General features: G+C 42.4%; 1 pseudogene; it reads left to right on the top strand.

Moving 5' to 3' along the window:
• The first annotated feature begins 10,625 nt into the window (after positions 1-10,625).
• LOC142435959 (ninein-like protein) overlaps positions 10,626-24,077 on the top strand; it is a 91,280-nt pseudogene continuing 77,828 nt past the window's right edge.

Genomic DNA, 24,077 nt, shown 5'->3' with positions numbered 1-24,077 from the left:
AGGGTTAAGGTAAGTGTTACGGTTATGGTTAGACCTGGGGTTAGGGTTAGGTTTAGACCTAGGGTTAGTTTTAGGGTTAGGGTTAGGATTAGGGTTAGGGTTAGACCTAGGTTAGGGTTAGGGTTAAACCTAGGGTTAGGGTTAGTGTTAGGGTCAGTTTAGGGTTAGGCTTAGACCTAGGGTTGGGGTTAGGGTTAGGTTTAGACCTAGAGTTAGGGTTAAGGTTAGAGTTAGGGTTAGACCTAGGTTTAAGTGTTAGGGTTAGGTTTAGTCCTACGGTTAGGTTTAGGGTTAGGGTAAGACCTAGGTTTAGGGCTAGGTTTAGGGGTAAGGTTTAGGGTTAGGGTTAGACCTAGCGTTAGGGTTAGGGTTAAATTTAGACCTAGGGTTAGGGTTAGGTTTAGTGTTAGGATTAGGGTTAAGGTTAGGGTTAGGGTTAGACCTAGGGTTAGTGTTAGGGTAAGGATTAGGGTTAGTGTTAGTGTTATACCTAGGGTTAGGTTTACTGTTAGTGTTAGGGTTACGCTTAGGATTATTGTTAGACCTAGGTTTAGAGTTAGGTTTAGTGTTATGGTTAGGGTTAGGTTTAGGGTTAGATGTAGGGTTAGGGGTAGGGTTAGGGTTAGATTTAGGGTTAGGGTTAGGTTTAGGGTTAGGGTTAAGTTTGGAGTTAGGGTTAGGTTTAGAGTTAGTGTTAGACCAAGTTTGAGTGTTAGGTTTAGGGTTATACCTAAGCTTAGGGTTAGGTTTAGACCTAGGGTTAGGGTTTGGGATTAGGGTTTGGCTTAGGATTAGACCTAGTGTAAGGGTTAGGGTAGGGTTAGGTTTAGGATTAGGGTTATACTTAGGGTAAGGTTAGGGTTAGCGGTAGGTTTAGTGTTATACCTAGGCTTAGGGTTAGGTTTAGGATTAGGGTTACGGTTAGGGTTTGACCTACGTTTAGGGTTGAGGTTAGGGTTAGGTTTAGGGTTAGGGATAGACCTAGGTTAGGGTTAGTGTTAGGGTTAGGGTTAGAGTTAGGGTTAGGTTTAGGGCTAGACCTATTGTTAGAATTGGGGTTAGGGTTAGAGTTAGACCTAGGGTTAGGTTTAGGATTAGGTTTAGACCTAGGGTTAGGGTTAGGATTAGGTTTAGATCTAGGGTTAGGGTTAAAGTTATGGTTGGGGTTAGGGTTAAGTTTAGTTTAGTTTAGACCTAGGTTTAGGGTTATGATTAGGGGTAGACCTAGGGTAATTGTTAGGGTTAGACCTAGGGTTAGAGTTAGTGGTAGTGTTAGGGTTAGGGTTTGGTTTAGACCTAGGGTTAGGGTTAGTGGTAGACCTAGGGTTAGGGTTAGGGTTAGTTTTAGGGTTAGAGATAGGGTTAGGGTTAGATTAGGGTTAGGGTGAGGGTGAGGGTTAGCCCTAGGGTTAGGGTTAGGCTTAGGGTTTGGGTTATGGTTATGGTTAGGGAAAGGGTAATACCTAGGGTTAGGGTTACTGTTAGGGTGGGCAATTAGTTTCTCTCTCTCTCTTTTTTTTTAACATTTTATTAGGAGCTCATACAACTCCTATCACAATCCATACATATACATACATCAATTGTATAAAGCACATCTGTACATTCCCTGCCCTAATCATTCTCAAAGCATTTGCTCTCCACTTAAGCCCCCTGAATCAGGTCCTCTTTTTTTCCCCCTCCCTACCCGCTACCCCCTCCCTCATGAGCCCTCGACAATCCACAGATCATTATTCTGTCATATCTTGCCCTATCCGGCATCTCCCTTCACTCCCTTCTCTGTTGTCCGTCCCCCAGGGATGAGGTCACCTGTAGATCCTTGTAATCAGTTCCCCCTTTCCAAACCACTCACCCCCTACTCTCCCACTATCACCCCTCACCCCCTGGTTCTGAAGGTATCATCCACCCTGGATTCCCTGTGCCTCCAGCTCCTATATGCACCAGTGTACAACCTCTGGTCTACCCAGACTTATGAGGTAGAATTCGGATCATGGTAGTTGGTGGAGAGGAAGCATCCAGGATCTGGGGGAAAGCTGTATTCTTCATCGGTGCTACATTGCACCCTGACTGACTCATCTCCTCCCCTAGACCCCTCTGTGAGGAGATCTCCAGTGGCTGACAAATGGGCTTTGGGTCTCCAATCTGTACTTCCCCTTTCATTCACTATGGTAAGATTTATTTTTTTGATGATGCCTTATCCCTGATCCCTTTGGCACCTCGCAATCGCACAGGCTGGTGTGCTTCTTCCATGTGGGCTTTGTTGCTTCTGAGCAAGATGGCCGCTTCTTCACCTTCAAGCCTTTAAGACCCCAGACACTATGTCTTTTGATGGCCGGGCACCATCAGCTTTCTTCGCCACATTTGCTTATGCACCCATTTGTCCTCTGCAATCATATCATGGAGATGTGTAGCCAATATATGATTTTTTGTTCTTTGATGCCTGATAATGGGTCAATTCTTCCCTGAATACTTGGTAGAATTCTCTTGTGAAGCCACCAGGCCCAGGGGATTTTTCGTTGGTAACCCTTGATTGCCTTGTCTATTTCTTCCATTGCTATGGGTCTGTTGAGGTTCTTGTCATCCATCTGCGATAGTCTGGGAGGGATTGTCTTTGAAAATATTTGTCCAGGTCTTCCAAATTTTTGAATTCGTTAAAGTATAGACCTTAATAGTATTGTGTAATTATCCTTTTGATTTCATTAAGGTCTGTTGTAATGTCCCCGGTTGCATCCCTCAGCCTTGCAAATGTCATTTGTTCCTTCCTTTCTTTGGTTAGGTTTGCCAGAGGTCTATCAATTCTTTTAATTCTTTCAAAGAACCAACTTTTAGTAGCATTAATTTTTTCGATACTTTTCTTCTTTTCCCTCTACTGTATCTTGGCTCTGATTTTTATTATATCTATCCTCTTTCTATTAGTAGGGTTTTTCTGTTGACTCTACTCTAATTGGTGTAAGATTTGTGTCAGCATATCATCGACAAGTCTCTCTTCCTTTTTAATGTGTGTGTTTATTGCTATCAGCCTATCTCTGATAAATGCCTTTGCTGTATCCCACAGTTTTGGTACATCATATTTTCATTCTCATTGGTTTCTAGAAACTTCCTGATTTCATCTCTGACCTGGGTCAATACCCACTCCTTTTGCAATTGGAAATTGTTCATCCTCCAATTTTTGTATTTGTTTTCTTCACCGTCCTTCTGTTAATTTCCAGCTTTATGGCACAATAATCGGAGAGAGATGTATGTATAACCTCTATGTGCTTGAATTTACTCAAGTTCAACTTGTATCCCAGCATGTAGTCTATTTTCGAATATGTACCATGTGAGCTTGAAAGGAATGTGAATTTGTTTGCATGTGGGTAAAAAGCTCTGAAAAACATCAAGTCAATTCGTCCAATTGTGTTATTTAGATTTGTAGTCTTCTTGTTGAGTTTCTTTCCTGATGATCTGTCTTTTTCAGAGAGTGGTGTATTAAAGTCACCAACTATAATTGTTGAGCCTGTGATCTCTTTGTTCATCTTTTGGAGTTTTTGATTCCAGAATTTCACAGGTCTCTCGTTAGGTGCATATATGTTTATTATACTCACTGTTCTTGGTTTTTTGTTCCCTTGAGCATTATATAGTGCCCCTCCTTGTCTCTTGTTATGGCCTGTGTCTTGAGGTCAATTTGGTCAGATATTAAGATTGCTACCCCTGCTTTTTTTACATTACCATTTCCTTGGTATATTTTTCTCCAGCCTTTAATTCTCAACCTGTTTTTCTCTGCAAGCTTGAGATGAGTCTCCTGGAGGCAGCAAATAGATGAGTTATGTTTCCTGATCCAATCTATTAGTGTCTGCCTGTAATGCCTGCGTTCAGGCCATTGTTATTGAGCGTTATTATATCCATCTGTGGACCCTGTGATATCATCTTGTACCTTTTGTGTTGGACATTTTCCTGTCTACCTATCTTATCTGCTTGTGTTGTGTGTGTGTTTTATGTTTGCCTTCTTTCCACTATTGAGCTGACGCTATCCTGGGGGCTGTTTTCTCTTTGTCGCCCTATGGGTGGAGTTGTCCTATGTGATGGTCTCTTTTTTGTCCTCAGTGAGTGTTGATCTGCATATACTGGATAGGCAAGGATCTTTTGTAGGCCTGGGTTTCTTTTTATATATTCTTTGAGGTTGTCCTTGTCTGGGAAGACTCTTACTTCTCCATCTATCGTAATAGATAATTTGGCTGGGTAAAGTATTCTTGGGTTTGCGTTGTTTACCTTCAATTATTGGAATATGTTACTCCATTCCCTCCTCTTCTTCATTGTTTCTGCTGATAGAGCTGAACATACTCTTATTGGGGTACCTTTATATGTGACTGCTTGCGTTTCCCTAGCTGCTTTTATGATCATCTCCTTTTCCTCATAGTTGGAATATTTGACAATTATGTGTCTTGGTGACTTCTTCTTGGGATTCAGTCTGGCTTGTGTTATTTCAGTCTCTTGAATGGTCGCCTGATTTTCATTTATTAAGGTGGGAGAGTTTTCCTCTAAGAATTTTCTTGCTATTTTCACTGTTGACTTCTGTATTGTGTCTTATTCCGGTAGTCCAATCATTCTAATATTGTTTCTTTTTAAAATATCATTTTATTAGGGGCTCATACAACTCTTTTTACAATCTGTACATACATCATTTGTGTCCAGCACATTCATACATATGTTGCCATCATCATTCTCAAAACACCTGCTTTCTACTTGAGCCCTTGGTATCGGCTTCCCCTTACCTCCTCCCCCAAACCGTTGATAATTTATAAATGATTACTATTTTATATCTTACACCATCCAATGTCTCCCTCACCCAGTTCTCAGCTGTCCGTCCTCCAGGGAGGAGATTACATGTAGACCTAATGAATATCAATGCAAAAATACTTAACAAAATACTAGCCAAGAGAATACAAAAATATATAAAACAAATAATTCACCATGACCAAGTGGCCTTCATACCAGGGATGCAGGGATTGTTCAAACAAAAGAAAGACCATTAGTATTATTTGTCACATTGAAACGAAGAAACATGAGAACCACATGATAATAGTAATAATATTCTTTCTTTGCATAGAATCAGACATGGCTCTCAAGTTTTCTTCAGCTATTTTGATTGTCTTATTTGACTACTTTTTCTATTTGCTGAGGTCTGCTTGGTTATCCACTAGGTCAGTGGTGCGATTCTCTGCCTCCTCAAGCCTAATGGCAAGGTCTGTCATTTTTTCACTGGATTCTGTTATTTCATCCCTTAACTCTTGTCTTTCCCGTTGGTGTGCTGCCTTTATCTCCGCTATCATTTCATCTTTTTTCTGCATTTCTTCCGTCATATCCTTTATGATTTCAGGCAGCATTTTGAAAATTTCTTTTTGTGGCAGGTCAATATCTGCTTCTTCTATGCCCATCGTTAGGTTCATGACTTCTTCTGGCATTGTCTTCTGTTTCTCCTGCTTTTTTGTTGTTGAGCTGTTAGTACTGGTTGTTGTTTACATGTTGTTTTAGAAGAGCCTGGAGCCATCTTCCTGAGTCGAAGAGCCCTGGGCTCTCTCTTTGGGGATTCATGTGAGTACTTCTATGAACTACCTACTGGTAGCTGTACTTAGGGGTCAGATTATTGCTATATCTTCCGGTGGTTTCACACTTATCCTAGCCGTCCAGTATTCTGTTACTTGGAAAGTGTGTTGGATATTCCTCTTATGTGACACTGGTCAGGTTGTTGTGGGCCAACAAGGGCGTCGCTTCCCTGGACGATATTTAAGTAGGCTTCACGGTTCTCAGAGCACCTCAGCTGTCCTGTGGTGTTTTCCTCTGCAACTGTAGTGCTGAGGAGGGCATGTGGGTATTCCCGCCTTGGTGTAGAGCTCTGTAGCTGGCAGGGGGATTACCATTGACAGAGAGATCACCTTTGAGGTTGGGTGGATGTTCCCACAGTAGTGTGGAGCCCCACCAGTGGGGGTCAGGCGATTTCCTCAATCACTTGTAGGGCCTACTGGTTGGGATGTAGGGAGAACCCCCTGCTGCTTGGTGTCTAAAGAGGACGAGCGTGAATTCCCAGCTGCTTGCCAAGCCAATAAATGCGGTTGGAGCTCCCCAGTTGGGCCTTCAGAGTTTCCCTAAGCAGAGGGGAGTGGCCTGAAGGCCGCCAGTGGCTTGTGACAGAAAGAGAGTGAAAGGAGAGGAGAAAGAGAGAAAGAGGAAGACACAGACTGGAGCAACAATGCCAAGCAAACTGACACCCACTCTCACATACACAACTAAAATGCACAGAGTAAACAAATGTGAAAACGGTTTTTAAAAAAAAGGAAAGAAAGAAAGAAAAGACAACAACGAAAAAAGAGAACTGAATCTGCTGAGGCTGGGGTAGGAAAAAGAAGAGCTAGAAGAGGAGAAAAGAAGAAAACATGAAAGAAGAACATAAAGAAAGAAAAAAGGAGCGAAAAGGAAGGCGAAGGAGTGAGAATTTTAAAAATAGATAAAGAAATAGCTGACCCCGTGCTGTGCTGTGATCTGCACTGTCTTAGGGGTTAGGCTGCCCACTGGGAGGACAGGGTTCCCCTAGGTAGGGGTCTGTGAACCAGCAGTGAAAGGAGTGAGAGGGCGAAGTGAGAATCATACAAGCAGAGAGAGAAGTGAAGAGAACAAAGAAAGAAAGAGGAAAAAGAGAATATAGAGAGAAGGGGGGAAAACCCCAATTGTGTTCACTAATATTGGCAGTGATGGTAAAGAGGGAGGAGAGAGAGAAGGAGGAGACCGAGAATAAATAGATAGCTGATCCCTAATTGCTTGAATGTGTGTCCAGAGGGGCTTAGACCCTGCGCCACAATGGCAGGTTGGTGTTACTTTCAATGCCGGGACCCAGTGGTGCTGAGCAGAATTGCTCTAGTTGACAAGATCACCTTAGAGCCCCAACTGAGTTTTCCTCAGCAGCGTGTTGTAGATGTTTGTCCCAGGTGCCCTGTGTGATGTACAGCACTCCCACGGTGGGCAGGCTGGAGTTCCTCCTGCTATTTGGGTTGATTTGCCCTAAGTGGAGGATAGTGACCTGGAAGCCAGTAGGGATATATGATAGGAGAGAGTGGGAGAGAAGAGGAGAAAGAGGGAAAAGGAAGAAAGGAAAAACCCAACACAAACCTGAGCTCTTTGAGACTGACTGCAGTGGCAAATATGGGATAGTGAATAGAGAGAGAAGAAATAGAGTAGTAGGTAAGGAGGTAACTGGGACTTGATCACCTGTCCTTGAGGCTGGAGGAGTTCCAACTCTTCCTCAAGGTGGCGGGGTGGTGTACTTGTTTGATGTAGGGTTCCACAGATGCTGTGTGGGTTTACTTCAAAGACAAGATCGCACCCGTGGCCAGGCGTCAGTTGAGTGCTGGAGTTCACTGGTGTACCTGCCTTGTGCTGTGTGTAGCACTGCAGCAGGGCTGAGGGCTGGAGTGTTCCACCACCCTGTCAAGGGCCCCAGGACAGGCAGGGCCTCCCCAGCTATGTGTAGAATCACTAAGAGGGAAGTTGGGCTTATTGTCCTATCTAGTCTACTGGTGCCTACTAGATCAATGGATTTTATTTTTTCTGTTATTTTATTTTATTACCCTGGCCAGCTAGAATAAAATCAAATTGAATTGTCTCCCAAAGTCTCTGGGCTGTACTTATGTGCTGTTTGAAGCTGACACTTGCTACAGCATGTCTTTGATATGCAAAAAGCCACCCAGCTCTTAGCTGAGTTCTGGCATTCCTTAGCTAGGTTTCTTCTTATGCTGATTTATGTTAAGCCCCCCAATCCCCCACTGCCCATGTGCTCCTTGGAGCTGAGCAACCAGACTTGGGTTTGAGTTTTAAACCAAAAATATATATTTGACTCTTTTGTTATTATTATGCTTGTGATGTACTCCGATTTGGGGGCTGTCAGGCTGACCCCCAGACGGGGAGATCCAGCTTATCAGGGGGGTTGTTTCCTTCTCTGCCAATTGGAACTAAATTTGCTCCCTGGATTCCGACTATCTGCCTATTTTCTTCCACACCACAATCTATCTACCTGGGGTAAATACCTGTTTTTTCTTCTACTTTAAATTCTGGCTACCTGCCATTGCCGCTCCTGCATGGGGTTCTCGTGTTTGGGATTCTGTCCCCTTTAGGACTCAGCCCTGGAGAAATCGCTGCTCCCAGCAAGGGCGCAGCTGGTACCCGTGGGCTCGCCAAAGCTAGAGCACTTTAAAGCATCCTTGGTTTGCTTTGTGAGTGGAAATCACATGCAAAAAAAGGGGTTTAGGAGAGACCCTAGTGCCCTGGTTTTAATTTCAGGATTCCACCTGCCCGTTTCCTTCACCTTACCTCCCAATTTTCTGGTCTGGCAGCAGGAGCTCTAGCTGAATGAGTCCTGTCTGGTCAACATTATTTTACTTCTCTCTTGGAGTTAATTACTTTCATTAAGTGCCCAGATGTCCTGAATTTTTAAGAACAACCCTGATCCCCTGCCTTTTTCTCTTTCCATTAAAGACCATTATTAAATACATAATGTCAATATATTTTTATCTTTACCCTTGGTAAATCTTTTCCTGTCAAACCAAGCCAGTAGACCGTGCGTTTCCAAAATGGCAGCAGTGATGGATGTGGATACCCGAGCAGCACCACTGGTGGTGCGAGCAAGAACCGCTTCGAAGTAAAAAAGTGGAATGCAGTAGCCCTCTGGGTCTGGGATATTGTGATTGATAACTGTGCCATCTGTAGGAACCACATGATGGATCTCTTTAGAGAATGACAAGATAACCAGGCATTTGCCACGTCAGAAGAGTGTACTGTTATCTGGGAGTCTAAGCATGCTTTTTATTTCCACTGCCTCTCTCTCTGACTCAAAACATGGCAGGTGTGTCCATTGAACAACAGAGTGGGAATTCCAAAAGTATGATGTGTTAGTCTGGGTAGACTAGAGAAACACATCCAAGGAGACTCATATGTGTGTAAGAGAGAACTTTATATCAAAGAGCAATTGTACATTAAGAAAACATCCCAGCCCAGTCCAGATCAAGTTCATAAGTCCAATGTTACCCCATACGTCAATACTAGCCCATAAATTCCTCTTTAGATTCACACAGCCATGCAATGATGCTGAATAATGGGAGATCACAGGCCAGTGGCGGTAAGTCTTGTGGATCCAATAGTGGTGGAAGCATTAAGCGCTGGCATGGGCTCCACGTGCCTCCTCCAGCTCTGGGGCTCTGTCTCCTTCAGTGTAGCTCCATGTGGCTTGTCAGCAGTAAGATGAAGCAGAAAGAATGTGTCTGGCCTCCAGTGCACTATTTATTTCCTTCGGGCCTCTGAATGAGGTCATCAGGCTGTGACCTGGTTGACAGTATAGACTCCATCTCTTCGCAAGTTGACAGGAAGTTATGTAACTGCCACATATGGGCATTAGAAAAAATGAATTCTTCTATCAAGCTTAAATGTTTTATTATTCATTAAAAGACTTGCTAGAACCACATCTTTGTTCCTTTGGCTTTTCAGTTTGTTGTGCTCATGCAACTGTATTATGTTCTGTGTCAAATAAAAGTCCAGTTGTGTTCTGAACAACAACAACAAAAAGAAAGCAAACCAGTGTCTCAATGTCAAAGCACCATTACCTGAACTCTTGGTATTCTCGTGTGTGTAGCAAAAGGAAAGCCACTTCTCAGACTCAAAAAAAAAAAAGTACTTGGTGCAATAGCTTATGGTCCTTCCAAACCTGAGAGTTTGAGTCTCATAATATCACATACTGGGAAGCTGACACATTTATTTGTATTTTGATCACTCGTTTGCTACTCTTGTTTCTTCCTGGCCTGTGTGGATATTATTTTTGTATTTCTTCTTCTTGGAGGTGGTAAGTTCCTAGGATGTTCATTTTCTTTTTAGTTGGCATTTAATACATATATCATTCCAAATTTCAATCACATTAAGTAGAATTGTACAATTGTTACCACAATCAGTTTCCAAGCATTCTTTTTCTATGGACTCCTTGACATCATCTCTTTTTTACCCCATATCTACCACTGTACTCCCTCCCCCCAAACCCCTTATCCTACATGCTCTCCCTCTAGGTTCATTGATCCTAGGTTTCAAGTACTGAAAAACAGAAACGCATATAACACAGCTTCAAGAAGGTGACCTCCATTGAATAACTCCTCTGAGATATACTCTAATATGAGCAAACAAAAACTGAAGAAAACAATATAAACTGAAAATTTTGGGAATCAGATCAGGTCCAGCCTGCATCAAAAGGGGTGGGTGTTGGGGGCGGGGCGGAGAACCTACTAACGAAGTTTTAACTGTTGAGGTCAGATTTATGCCTTTGGTTTTCTATCTCCTCTCTTCAAGCACCTTGTTTAGTGACCACTCTCCTCACTTCCCTCAATTTTAGATAGGGGAGGTCTCTGGAGGCTTACTTCCTACAGAGTTCCACCAGTGGATCTTGGATTTCCACTATCTCCCATTGCCTGCTACACACAGGATTCTCGCAATTTAGGCTCTGATGCTTATCCCACCGTCAAGTTCGGATTATATGGATTCCATCCTAGGATGTTCTTCTGAGAACATTAGAAAGGCTTGTGAAAAAAGCATGTTTTTCTGGACAGCTTACTATTCTAAGGAAAATGCTGGCTGGCAGCAACTATAAAGGAAGGAATGATGTTGTGGAGCCAGCACTGAAGGAGCAAGTGGAAATTCTCACAGGCAGGCGGTGCAGCAGTGGGCTGGGCTCTCGGAGCAGGATGTTGGCAGATGGTCTGTTCCGGTGGTGGGTTTGATGAGTCCAGGGAGAAATGTATTTTCTGTCACCAGCTTTCTTTTTCCCTCCCTGACAATGCCCTTCTTCTTACACACCCTGAAGGGGTCCTTGAATTAAAGAAGTCCTGTTTGTTTCATGACAGTCTTTTTGCTCTAGCTTATTTTAATATTGCCGGTAGACTTTTCTTTCTTCCCTTTTTAATGTGCACTGTTTTATTCTTGGGTTTTTTTTTTTAGTATGTGTCCCAGTTATGAAGTCCAGAAGGGGCAGATGTATAGAGACAACAAATGATGTAATCGTTAAAGGGGATACAGGTGTGTTGAGGGGAATTGGGAAGCAAATCATGAATATGGGAGTGGGGAGATTGCACCAGAACTGATTGTGCTGATGTGTATACAACTCTTCTTTTAAACTATGACTGAACTATGAAAGTGTGTGCTAAGTGAATTATATCTCAATAAAACTATTGTGGGGGGGAGCCAGTTGCTGTCTATTGGATTGTGAGTCACGGTGGCCCACGGGTGTCAGACTGGACTGCGGTCCACAGGATCTCCGGTGGCAGGGGTTTCTGTTTGCATATTCACTAAACTTTTCTTCTGAAACTCCTCTGGGTGGACTCAAATCTCCAGCCTTTTGGTAAATAGCCACGCACATAAATGATTTGTACCACCAAGGGATCCCTGTCTGGATACTAGAAAAAATCGATGCTTCCCCACTCACACAAACCCACTTTAGAGCCCTTCGTAGGGAGTCAGACGTGTTCTATCACGCACCCTTTGGGCAGCGCTTTACTCGTGGTCTCTCTCTCGGAAGGTATGGTTCTCCTGTCTACTTCTCCTTGAAGGGAGCTACTAACTTGGAAACTTTTCTCTCTTGCTTGGTATTTCCTATAAGCTGTAGTCACATTTCCTTAGAATTTCCCAAGCCATTCCTTATTGATACCTGTCATCCAATCATCCTTATTAACAATATCTTTTTACTTCAAAAGTCTCTTGTGGTATGATAGGTTATATCACCACCACACACACTGTCGGAAGCCCTGGATGTCACACGCACTCACTGCCATCGAGTGGATTTCAACTCATAGCGGCCCCATAAGACAGAGGAGAACGGCCCCTGTGGGTTTCCGAGAATGGAGTCAAAAGCCCCATCTTTGTCCTGTGTAGTTGTGCAAGTGTTTCTTACTGCTGTTTGCAGTCCAATTCATAACTCACCACACCAGCATAGTGCCATGCCTAATACGTTCACACATGAGAACTCGAACGTAACACCTTACTCCTATCTGCTGTGGTATCACTATTCTACCAGCAGTCAGATTTAACCAGCTTCCTGCTCTGCATAACCCCAAGGTCAATGTCCGCAGAAAACAAGTGAGGTGGCGCATGACCCTATGAAGCAAGACTTCTGTGTAGGGAGACAAAAGACACATGTGCACCGAAATATGCATCTGGTTTTGTTGCCCCGTCCCTACCTCATGAAAGTCTCTTTGCCTTCTCTTCAACTGGCTCTGCTCTGAAGCCATGGCCTGTTCGATCAGGCTTCCATGCCACCCCAGTCCCCATTTCTTTTTCCTAGCTTCCACTTTCAATTTTCATGAGAATTCAGCATCAATTTCTTCTCTGGCTGAGAGGTCCCAGCTACTCTTTGTAGATATAGAGAAGAAAGGATTTCAAAAGGAAGCAGAGAGCTGTTAAAAGCCTCTTTCTGTCCCAGACTCACCAGACATGCTCTGAATTTCAGAGGTACCTGCCTGCCTGTATCCTGGCCCCACATCCACAGATCCCACGCACCACTCTCTCTTCCTCTGTTGGTGGCTAAGATGTACTCCGAGGACATTTAGGTTTGGAAGATGATCTTCAGCTTCCAGAGCCCTAGATTGTTAGACTACTGGAGAACCTACTGTTTGCATAAAAAGTTAGGGCTTCAGGTTTAGAGGGTTTGGGGGTGTTTTTTTCCCCCCTCAGCCTTTTATTGCATAAACAAAAGCAAAAATAGACTCTGAAAACTTCAAGCAGTGCATAAAGTTGAGCCACTATTACTAGCCTTCAGACCCAATTCACACCTAACAGAGAAGCAGCTTCTCGTGTTCTTTTTAATGCTTTCTGTTGGGTAAAAATGTTCATCCATGATAACGTAGACACATTCAAATCTCAGAGAGCTCATTTAAAGGGCTCCTCACCAAATTTCCCTCTTCCTTTCTCTCTCTCTCACAAGCTGTCCTACCGAAGCATGTGAGTGGTCCTAAGTGGTATGGTCGTCGGACCCAGCCTGAGTTGTGCTCACTGGAGACTGAAGTCAGGCATGCAGCAGATAAGCAAGGACAGAGCAGCCTGAGCAGCCAGCTCCACCGAGCAACATCTCTGCAAAGTGTGGAGGTGGGTCAGAATTTCCTTCTCCAACTTGAGTGCCTAATATCAGGTAAATATCTTAGTTCACATGGTTGTGAGAGAATGTAAGCAGAGAGAGTCTCATTCCCTGGAATTTTAAGTAGACAGGTGCTAGGGTTACCATTGGGGAATAAGATCTCATTTTAAATAAGATCTGGGTCTAGTTGTCTCCATGTGACCCTGGACAAAGAGTGCTCTCCTTCAGACATTGCAACAGCAGAAATGTTTTCATTTGTTTCTCACTCCTTTCTGACGCTAGTACTGTAGTGCTTTGAAACTGTAAGACAGGAAATACTTACTACTCCCCTGTCGCTTTGGGGGCTAGCTTCAGCTCCCTTCTCCCAGTTCATTAAGTTACTCACTTCAAGTACCTGGAGTGAATCCCAGACACCTGCTAAGGGCCAGGTCCTCACTGTACTCCATGTCAAGAAGCATATTCATGATGATGCATCACATGTCCTAAGTAAATCACATACTTGTTAGATCTGTATTCAAGGATTCCAGAATGTTACTGGTTCCTCCTTTATGTGCTGTCAGATTGAAAGACGAGACCATATCAAGAACCTATCTTTAGTAAGGTAACTTGGAGTCCTGAATTGATTTTAATCTTAAACATTTGTAAGGCAGGGGGAAACAAATAAGCACACGTTTAAATCCTAAATTTTCTTTCATGGATGCATGTGCTATGTTGGGCTACACCATAAACCCAGGACATTTGCTTTCTGTTCTCTTTACATTTGGATCTGAAGTATGGTGTGGGTTGAATTATCATTTCCTGGGCTAATGAGACTCTGTCTTCATCGGGGCTCTTCTGATTTTTGAGGCCTTTTTGGTACTCAAAACTGGGTATGGAAAGGGTATTTTTAGTTTTTCAGTGAGTGGAAGGCATTAGGGAAGTGGGACTGAATTTACTGGTGTTGCTCTGACTTGTCATTTAAATTCAAGGGTGTGAGAGCATTGGAGGGTCGGCCCTAGACCTCTGGTAGACAAGACACCTAAGCACTGTAGACCTCAGTTACCCCAGAGAGACAGTGGACAGGGTGTGAGCTGAAGGCGCTACCTTGTCCCTTTGTCGCATGCTGGACTCCATCGGTAGCACGATGCTTCTTTCTTTCATCACTTCCGTAGACTCTTCCTGTTGTCTGCTCTCAGCTTTCAGTCCTCAAGATTGCTCCTGCTTAGAATGCTGAGTCTTGGTCCAACCCAAACCCAAACCCACTACCATTTAACCTACTTGGGTTCTTAGCAACCCCATCGTCCTTAGTAGAACAGCTTCAAAGGGTCTCCAAGGCTGGTGCGTTCAAACCAACTGACTTCCAGTTAGTAGCCTTGTGCTCAAGCACTATGTCACCAGGACTCCACCGATTCCATTTGTGGGTATTCACTTGGTCACTACATACACCATAAGATTTTGACAGAATCAGATGCTTCTGGGTGTCCTCGTCTTTTCTCTTGGTGTAAGGTAACCAAGACAGTTGACTGCATGTGCCCACTTAAAGTGCTGATGACTTAGGGGGTAGGAACACCAAGTATGATTTCACAAAGTACGACATGCTCCCTATTGCCACTTCTGGCATTCTCACTTTCAATAAGGAATTTATGATCCACGTGCTGCTGGTGTACAGATAGCATGTCCACTTCAGTTACACAAAAGAGCTTTCCAGTGCTACATGTTTGTTTGGTGTTCTGCAACTGCTTTTGATATTCTCCAAGGGATTTATGTATCCTTTCCATTTTCCCACAGAGTTTCAAGTCAGATGAAGAACCTGATGGTGCCAAAGAGCCTCAGAATGAGTTATTTGAGGCACAAGGTAAAACCATGACCTCATGCTTGGTACTTTGAAAGATCCAGGACCTGGATTGTCAGCAGTGTTGCTGTGACAAGAATAGTTTCCTGGAGAGTGCAGTGTGGGTAATCTCCCTGGACAGTCTGTTCTCCGGATATACTTATATAGAGAGCGTTGCATCAAGAAAATAGCTCACACAGATGTAGAAGAAGGCAAATTCCAAGTTGAGCAAGTTCTAGGCCCATGATGCTGATGTTAGGGTGCAGGGTTATCATGACTGTCATAGCTTTGGGAGTTGATGGGCCCAAAAGGAGCTGAAAGACAAAGGTCTATGGCTACAGAGGGAAATGAATTCAAGGTTGGCAGATCAAGCCTGTGGCTAAAGAGACGAATAAGTCCAAGCTTGGTAAGTCAGGTGACAAGCTACTGATAACTCCCAAGGACAGCAAGCAATACAGGAGACCACTGACTCAAGTCTTAACCTGTGTACAACTGAATCTGGGCTAACCCCATTTACATATTTATTATTTTAAAATAGTTTTATTGGAAGATACAAGGAGTTACCAAAAATGGATTTTTTTTCAAAGTTATGTATTTAAATTTTTTTACAAAACAACCATGTCACCGTCAAAGTACTCTCCATTACACTTCATACATTTGTCACACCTGTGATTCCATTCTTGGAAACATTTTTCAAACTCATCTGTTTGGAAGGCTGACAGTACCTCTCCAATTTTTTTCTTCATCTCTGCTTTTGTCTTCAAATCTCTGTTCTTTCATTTCCCTCTTCATTCAAAGAAACAAAAAGAAGTCACACAAAGTGAGGTCAGGTGAATAAGGTGTGTGGGGCAAAAGAGGCATGCTGGTTTTTACCAAAAACTGGCACACTGAGATGGCTGTGTGAGCAGGGGCATTGTCGTGGTGGCAGAACCAGTCCCCTGTCTGCCACAAATCAGACCATTTTCATCACACACTATTATGCAATCTTTTCGGATCCTCTAAATAGAAAGCTTGATTAACAGTCTTGCCTGGTGGAGCAAACTCCAAATGCATGATGAGTTGACGTTTTCGTTCATTCAGGAAGTTGACAAACATCCAGAATGAGGTTTGTCATCAATCAATATTTTACCTTTTTTGAAATGAGAAAAACACTTGAGTTTTTTCCCATAGCACTGCCCTTGTAAGCTGTTTTCAACATCACAACAGTTTCTGCAGTGTTTTTCCTTGAGTAGGAAACAAAATTTCACCACTGCACACTGTTTTCTTAAATTGGCCATCTCAAAAAGCAAGGTTTCAAGCAAAACTGCTTTTATGAAAAAATTCACCGTGACCAGAGAAAACCTTCCCAGTGCCACGGGGTGCACTAACTCAGAGCAAGTTGCTCGATGCATACTTAGCAGGAAACATGGGTACTATGAAAGCTCCACTCTGCCCAGGGCAATTCTGGTCTGGGGTTGGTGGGGAGGGGTACTCCCTCATATTTCACCTATCATACAATTCAATTGTTCTATCCTATTAAGAACGTTTCTGCAGTTATCACCACAATGAATTTCAGCGCATTTTCTCATGAACTTGTTGTTAGTTCCTAATTTGCCATCAATCACTCCTACCATGCTCTACACAATTATCAAGCCGGTTACTACCTCTGTGAATCTACATAGCCTGGACTTTACATACAGAAAATCATTGAAAAGACAAACTGGAAAACAATGATTAGAACACAGAGAAAAACTTCATAGGAAAAAAAGCAAAATATTAAAAACTGAAACAACTTTAAAATGAATCAAAAGGGAGATCAAATAGCAAGATATTAAAATGTAACCTAAGTACAACGGACTTAATCAACTTTGCAGTGTTCTGTCTCTAACAAGGCTCTTAATATCCCAGGACTTTGGTCCAAGAAGATTCCCCAGAGGCTTAATCCATCCAAGCGACCCTGCAATTGGATTTTTGGCTTTCACTGTCTTCCATAGCCTTCTGTAAACCACATGTCCAGAATTCAAGCTCTGATACTATTTTCTCCTGAGATTTGGATGTTATTTACAATCCTTGGATTATAAAGGCAGGTGTGTTTCCTCATGTGGGCTTAGTTGATGCTTCACTCACATAGCTACCTGTTTGAAGACGAGCTTTTAAAACCTCAGCCACTATTCTGTCTGATAGTCGGGCACCAACTGGTTTTTTTATCACATACTGTTACAGCCCTCATATTAGCAGTGACCTCTTCATGAGGGCAAGCATTGAGCGGGGCCAGGCTAGGATGCATTGGGCTACAATTAAGTGTGAACCCCAAATCCATTCATATATCTATAGTTTATATGTCTCTGGTTAACTTCAGAGATTATTATGATTTTATGATAGAGAACTTTATAAATCATCCCCCTAGGGCATAAGGTAATGTCTTTTATTTAGCCAATTATATAGCATTTTAAAATGCTGAAGAAAAATTATTTAAGTATAGATAGGCTTCAGACTGTAAAATATGAATTAATGACATGTACATAACAAGACACTATTTATAAACAAGCAGTGGGATCAGTGATAAGACAAAATTTGCAGTAATTCACAGAAGCAGAATCATCCCTATCAGATGAATACATTTCATAAGAAAAAAGAAGGGCATTAAGTAGTAAATATATGGTAAACCCGGGCCACATTGAATGGGCATCATTAATAGAGCACCCTGAGAGCAAGAGAGCTGAACCACAGTCCAAAGACCACCAATTCCATAACCTTGGGATAGCAGTCATCTGCTTCTTCTCACACTAAGTCATATAAATATTAAGTCCAAGAAAGTCTGTCTGTTCCTTAAAACGGCTACAGGTGAGTGTGAACAGTTCGAGCAGTAGGACAGATGTGTGCCTTGAAAACACAGTTCAAGGTCCCAGTAGTCTACAGCGCATAGCCTGGTTCACCAAGGTCTGGATGGAAACTATATGAAAAGAAACCAAGTAGGAACATAATACCGGGCATTTTCTCCCATTGGATTCTTTACGAGTATTGTTCATTGTTTTTCTCCAGCCAGTTTAACCATTGATAGAAATGTAGTCGCCTTCTTCAAGACATACATTCCCCTGACCCCACCTCCCATCTTTTTTCTGTAACTGCCCTCAGGATTCTATCCTTTTTTTTCAAATTGGAGAATTTGGCTCTGATATTTCATGGTGGTTTTCTTTTAGCTTCTATCTCATTTTGGTTTTCTTATCTTTTTGAATAATTATGTACTCCTGTGTTGTTGGTCAAATTTTCTTTTATAGTTTGTCAAAACTATTTTCTTTGTATGTATTTTTGTTACTTCTTTTTCAGGGTTTTTAATGAGACATAGATTATTTCTCTTGATTCTTTTGTTGTTTTTTGGTGGTGGTTTTTCTTGTCAGTTATAGTCAGAGTGATCGTCTTTGAGCTCACTGATTTGATTTTCCTTTTCAGAAGGAAAATCTATTCCTCAAGTCATTTACTGTGTTGCCTAATTCTGTTATCTCATTGTTTATATTCTTAGATTCCCTTTGATTTAAGATTTCTTCTATTGTTTTCCTGAGTATTCCCTACATGTCTAAATCATTCTTCGGAATCCTGTTTCTTATAGTTCCAGGGCCTCTTTTTCAGAATTCTCTATTGGATCTGGGCAATTTCCATTTGTTTACATTTGTTTTTCTTGATGTTTTGGGTTTTCTGTGGTTGATTGCTGTTTCCTCAGAATCCTAGTAGTAGTGCCAGTGATATGAACACTTAGTTGGCTTTGTCTAGTGATGTGGGAGAGGTCTAATAGAAGGTGGAAAATATGGTGAAATGAAGGAAAGGGGAGAGAGATGAGTAAGTGGTGAAAGTGTGGGGGAAGATACAATATTGTTTTTAGCTTACCATTTTCCTAGACAGTTTAAATGGCGTCTTCTTGGCATTTGGTTTTTCCTACCATTTTAGCCTTATTCCCCACCTCAGGGACCCAATGTGGATGTTCTGCTAGCTGCTGAGTATTCCAGTTATGTAAATCTGACTTTCACAAAATGGATTCTGGAACTGGTTCATTTGCTACAGGGTGGGTTTGGAGAGCCACCAGCCCACCTGAAGATGAACTTGAAGTAAGAGACTCCGTTACAATATTGACCTCCATGTGCCCCCACACCAAATGGTGGGTCACAGTGATGTTTTAGGCCTTCTAGAATTGGTCTCAGTTAGAGCCAGTGTCCAATAATCCCTAAAAAAAATCTAATTATTTCTTTTCCCACAGTGAACACTCACTCTTGTAAAATGCTGATGATCCATTTGAGGAAGGCTGACAAAAAAATAACAGAAAATTTTGTCATAATAGTGGGGGTCCTTCCACAGGGAAACATAGCCCCTGCTCTTTTTAATGGGTTATGGGTCTGTAAACTATCTCACCTCAGGGAATGATTGAACAATTATGACTCTTCTAATCATTTGAGTTTCACTGCTGTTCACTTGACCCAGATTTTTTTTTCTGCTTAGACAGATCAAGTAAATATTCATTAGGTTTCCTATGTTTTTCACTCCCAAGGACTTCCTGCCTAAGTAGACAATACCATGAGTCCATGACAGTCAAGCTGTTCTGATTCCCACTTTGACTCAGCTGTCCATTACAGTAGCCACATCCACCTGTCTCTGTCAATTAAGTGCTGCCATTTGGCCCCTACTTCCCTGCAACCCAATCAGCCCAAGTGTAGTTAGGTGTCACTATTCCAATAAGTCCATTTCCACAGTGAAATGTGACTTACACAAAATAGCAATCTTCAGAGATGCTGGGACTACATTTGCAATTGGGCTCCCTCCTCTTGCAGTAAAGGTGTGAGTTCTACTCCATGTGCGTCTGTAGACCCATCCTGATTAATCCATTATAGCATGCCCAACTCCTTAATCTTGTGGATACCTTCTGCTACAATATACTTTGACTGGACTTGTCATTGAGCATGATTTATTTATGCCATCATACAACCCACGAATCAGCTTCACTGAATCAACCAAAAAGTGTCTTAGATTGAAACATTAAATTTATATTCTGCACTTAGTGGGCCCATATCAGTAAACTAAGACTGATCCAACTTTATGTTCTACACACCATTATTAGCCATTCTTATATCTATATTCTCTACGTTTCTGGAAATTCTTTTGGAGTATAGTGTACCTCTGCCTGGGTCACCATGTATATGTCATCTTTTAGAGCTTGCTGGAACATAAGTCTAGTCTTAGGTCTAGAAGCAATAATGGGTGGTGAATTCATTAACTGGAAACATTTATCAGTATCTTTTAAAGCATCTCCTCAAGCAAGGCTCCAGTAAATGCCCAGGATTCATATCAGCATGCACTATTGAGTTAATCTTTTCATGTGGTGGGAAGGGATAATAGTTTTTTTTACTGATCATGAATTAAGATGGAACAATCTCTTCAGATGGAAACAATCTGCTGTTAGCTAAAGTAACATTATGGAAATTGGGGGCTCAATCCACCCGTCTTCTTAATTATCTGCCTGTATCTCCCCATCCCAAGGCGTAAGAGTCCGTTTTGTTCCCAATCAATATTCTCAATTTAACAGCATTTGAGGTTGAGAATTCAGTTGGCACTATAATTCATCATTCTTAGGATATTACTCTTGAGTTTATTTTTTCAGTAATATCACCTCTGTTACCACAAAAAGAAAACCTTTTTTTAAAAGAATAAATGTAAACTTTGAAGTCTTTTATGCATTTTTTGATCTTTGACTCTGAAGTCCTGAGTTCATGTCTTTCCTTCTACCAATTTATCTTTTGTAAGTAGGATAAATAATCAGCTTCTCCATACTGCTTACCCCGAAACAATTGCAGAAGAATATCAAACATGCTATCACTTAGAGCATCAATTTCCACCAATTCCTGATGTGCGGGTGGTGATACACTGCGTGCATCGAGTAGTGACTGTCAGACAGGGTAGAACTGCCCTCTGTGGATTTCTGAGACTAGTTATGGGAGTAGAAAGCTTCATCTTTCTCTTCCTGGTGGTTTTGAACTGCTGACACTGAGGTGAGCCCAATGCGTAACCACTACAGCACACCGCACACCACGATTTCACAGTGCCCTTTATATGCATGGGGGCAGTTATTAGTACCTTCAAACCTGATCAGACTTGGGAACCAATTGAGAAAATTGATCTGTACAACTTTGTTTCTCTAGAATCACTCTTGGAACCAAATGTTTTACACCGGGTTCTCCAGAGAAGCAAAAATTGTGGTGTGTGTGTGTGTGTGTGTGTGTGTACTGCTATACTGAACCCAGATCTGGATTCTCTCCTCTGGAACACCAGTTTCCTGTGAGCTCTTTTCCTATAGTTACACCAGAGTAGGGTTTTTGTGCTTGGTGAAGTATAGGGTAAACAGAAAAGATGACTCGCATTGAGATTAATTGACACAGTGGCTGTAAAATGAGTTTTAGGATGGTGCAGGACCAGGCAGTGTTTCCTTATGTTGTACAAAGTGTCACTATGAGTCAAAACTGACTTGATGACATTTAGCAATGTAATCTATATGTGTTTTTTATTTATTTTCTTTTTTAATGTCAGTGATTGTTTATTTATTTACTTATTTGTTTTAAAAGATCATTTTATTAGGGGCTCATACAACTCCAATCACAATCCATACATACATCAATTGTGTAAAGCACATTTGTACATTCAATGCCCTCATCATTCTCAAAACATTTGCTCTCCACCCAAGCCCCTGGCATCAGGTCCTCATTTTTAACCCTCTCTCCCCCCTCCCCCCTCCCTCATGAACCTTTGATAATTTATAAGTTATTATTTTCTCATATCTTGGTCTGTCCCACATCTCCCTACCCCCACTTTTCTGTTGTATGTCCCCCAGGGAGGAGGTCACATGTAGATCCTTGAAATCAGCTCCCCCTTTCTAACCCACTCTCTCTCTATGCTCCCAGCAGCGCCACTCACACCACTGGTCCTGAGGGGATCATCTGCCCTGGATTCCCTGTGTTTCCAGTTCCCATCTGTACCAGTGTACCTCCTCTGGTCTAGTCAGGCTTGCAAAGTAGGATTCAGATCTTGACAGTGGGGTGGGGGGAGGAAGCATTTAGGAACTAGAGGAAAGTTGTATTTTTTCACGTTGCTACATCGCACCCTGACTGTTTCGTCTCCTCCCCAAGACCCTTCTGTAAGGGTATGTCCAGTGACCTACAAATGGGCTTTGGGTCTCCACTCCGCACTCCCCTGCTCATTCACTATGGTAAGATTTTTGTTCTGATAATGCCTTAAACCTGATCCCTTGAAACTTTGTAATCGCACAGGCTGGTGTGCTTCTTCCATGTGGGCTTTATTGCTTCTGAACCAGATGGCCGCTTGTTTACCTTCAAACCTTTTAGACCCCAGATGCTATATTTTTTGATAGCCAGGCACCATCAGCTTTCTTCACCACATTTGGTTGTTCACCCTTTTTGTCTTCAACGGTTGTGTCGGGAAGGTGAGCATCATAAAATGCCAATTTAAAAGAAGAAAGTATTCTTACATTGAGGGAGTACTTGAGTGGAGTCCCAATGTCCTTCTACTACCTTAATACTAAACCTATAAATACATGCACATAGATCTATTTCCCTAGTCTCATGTACAAATATATTTGCATATGTACATGTCTTTATCTAGACCTCTATGAAAACCCTTTGCCTCCCAGCTCTTTCCTCTATTTCCTTTGACTTCCCTCCTGTCCCACTCTCATGCTCAGTCCCCACCAGTGTTTCGGCAATTCCTCTTAGTCACATTACCCTTGATCATGCCCAACCAGGCCTCCTACACCCTCCTCACCAGCAATTTGGATCCCTTGTTGTTCCCTTGTCCCTGGGTTTGTTAACACCACTTCCTTACCTCCCCCTCTCCCATGTCCCACGGAACTATTGGTCCCGTTGTTTTCTCCTATTGTTCATCCAGCCTATCTTATTTAGACAGACCTGTGGAGATAATAACATGCACAAAAACAAGACAGAGCAAAACCAAGCAACAATATACAACAAAATAACAACATACTAATGAGAAAAAACAAAACACAACAAGAAAGAAAACTTGTAATTAGTTCAAGGATTGTTTGTTGGTCTTTAAAAGTGTTTTCCAGTCCAGTCTGTTGGGGCATCATGCCCTGGCCCCAAAGTCTACCTTCAGCATTCACTGGGGACCTCGCCGCTCTATTCCCTTGCTGTTCTGTTACACCCCTTAATTATTTTGCCTCGATGTGGTGGGATCCGATTGGGTGCAATACCCACACTGTGTCTCTGGTGTTGTCCTCTGTAGAGATATGGGTCAGTGAGGGACGTCATGTCTCATAGTGGGGCTGGCCATGTGATCCTCTCTGTCGACTGACTGCTCTAATTGGGAATATCAACCTCATGGCCTGGTGGTCCATGATGTGCTCTACTCTCTCCTCCTCCCCCTTCATATGCTCCCATATGCTCTGATCAGATATGTCCCTTTTCCAGAGCTGTAGATTCAGTGCTGTCCGTTGAAATAAATTCTTCTGAGGGGAGGGGCAGGTGTCCATTTGGTTGGTGTTGGGGCCAGCCCCCCAGACCTCTCCACTGATTCACTACTCTGCACCGGCATGTTGCATTCACATCTTGGAGCACCGGGTTGAAATCTGGTCCCTCTTTCCCTATGGAGACAAAAATAGTACCCTCCCATTGGGTGGGTTAGTGTCCTGTGCCCCCGCTAACCTTTTCTTTATTATTATTTTTTTTCTTACCCCACCTCCGTTTTAGTTGTGTACCATGTGTACCCCTGTGTTTGGTCTGGTCCCTGCCATATTATGTGGTCCTTGCCCCAGGAATGTTTGTATACCGTAGCTTTTTCCCTATGCCTCTTTTGCCTTTTTTTTTAAAGATTACCTCAGCAGCCTTTGAAGTCTTTCCATATTTAAGTCAGTGCTATCTGAGGTCTGTTTTCTTTTTGCCCTCTGGGTGAGGTTGTTCTATGTGGTGGGCTCTTATTTATGCTTGGTGGGTGTTGTTCTTCTGCCCATACTGGGTTTGCAAGGATCTTTTGTAGGCTGGATTTCTTCTAACATATTCTTTGAGTTTTTCCTTGTCTGGGAAGACTCTTACTTCTCCATCTATATTGATAGATAATTTGACTGGGTAAGGTATTCTTGAGTTTGCATTGTTTTCC

Source organism: Tenrec ecaudatus, assembly GCF_050624435.1.
Source record: "Tenrec ecaudatus isolate mTenEca1 chromosome 18 unlocalized genomic scaffold, mTenEca1.hap1 SUPER_18_unloc_4, whole genome shotgun sequence".
Classification (NCBI taxonomy): Eukaryota; Metazoa; Chordata; class Mammalia; order Afrosoricida; family Tenrecidae; genus Tenrec; species Tenrec ecaudatus.
This window is presented reverse-complemented; position numbering and strand designations above follow the sequence as displayed.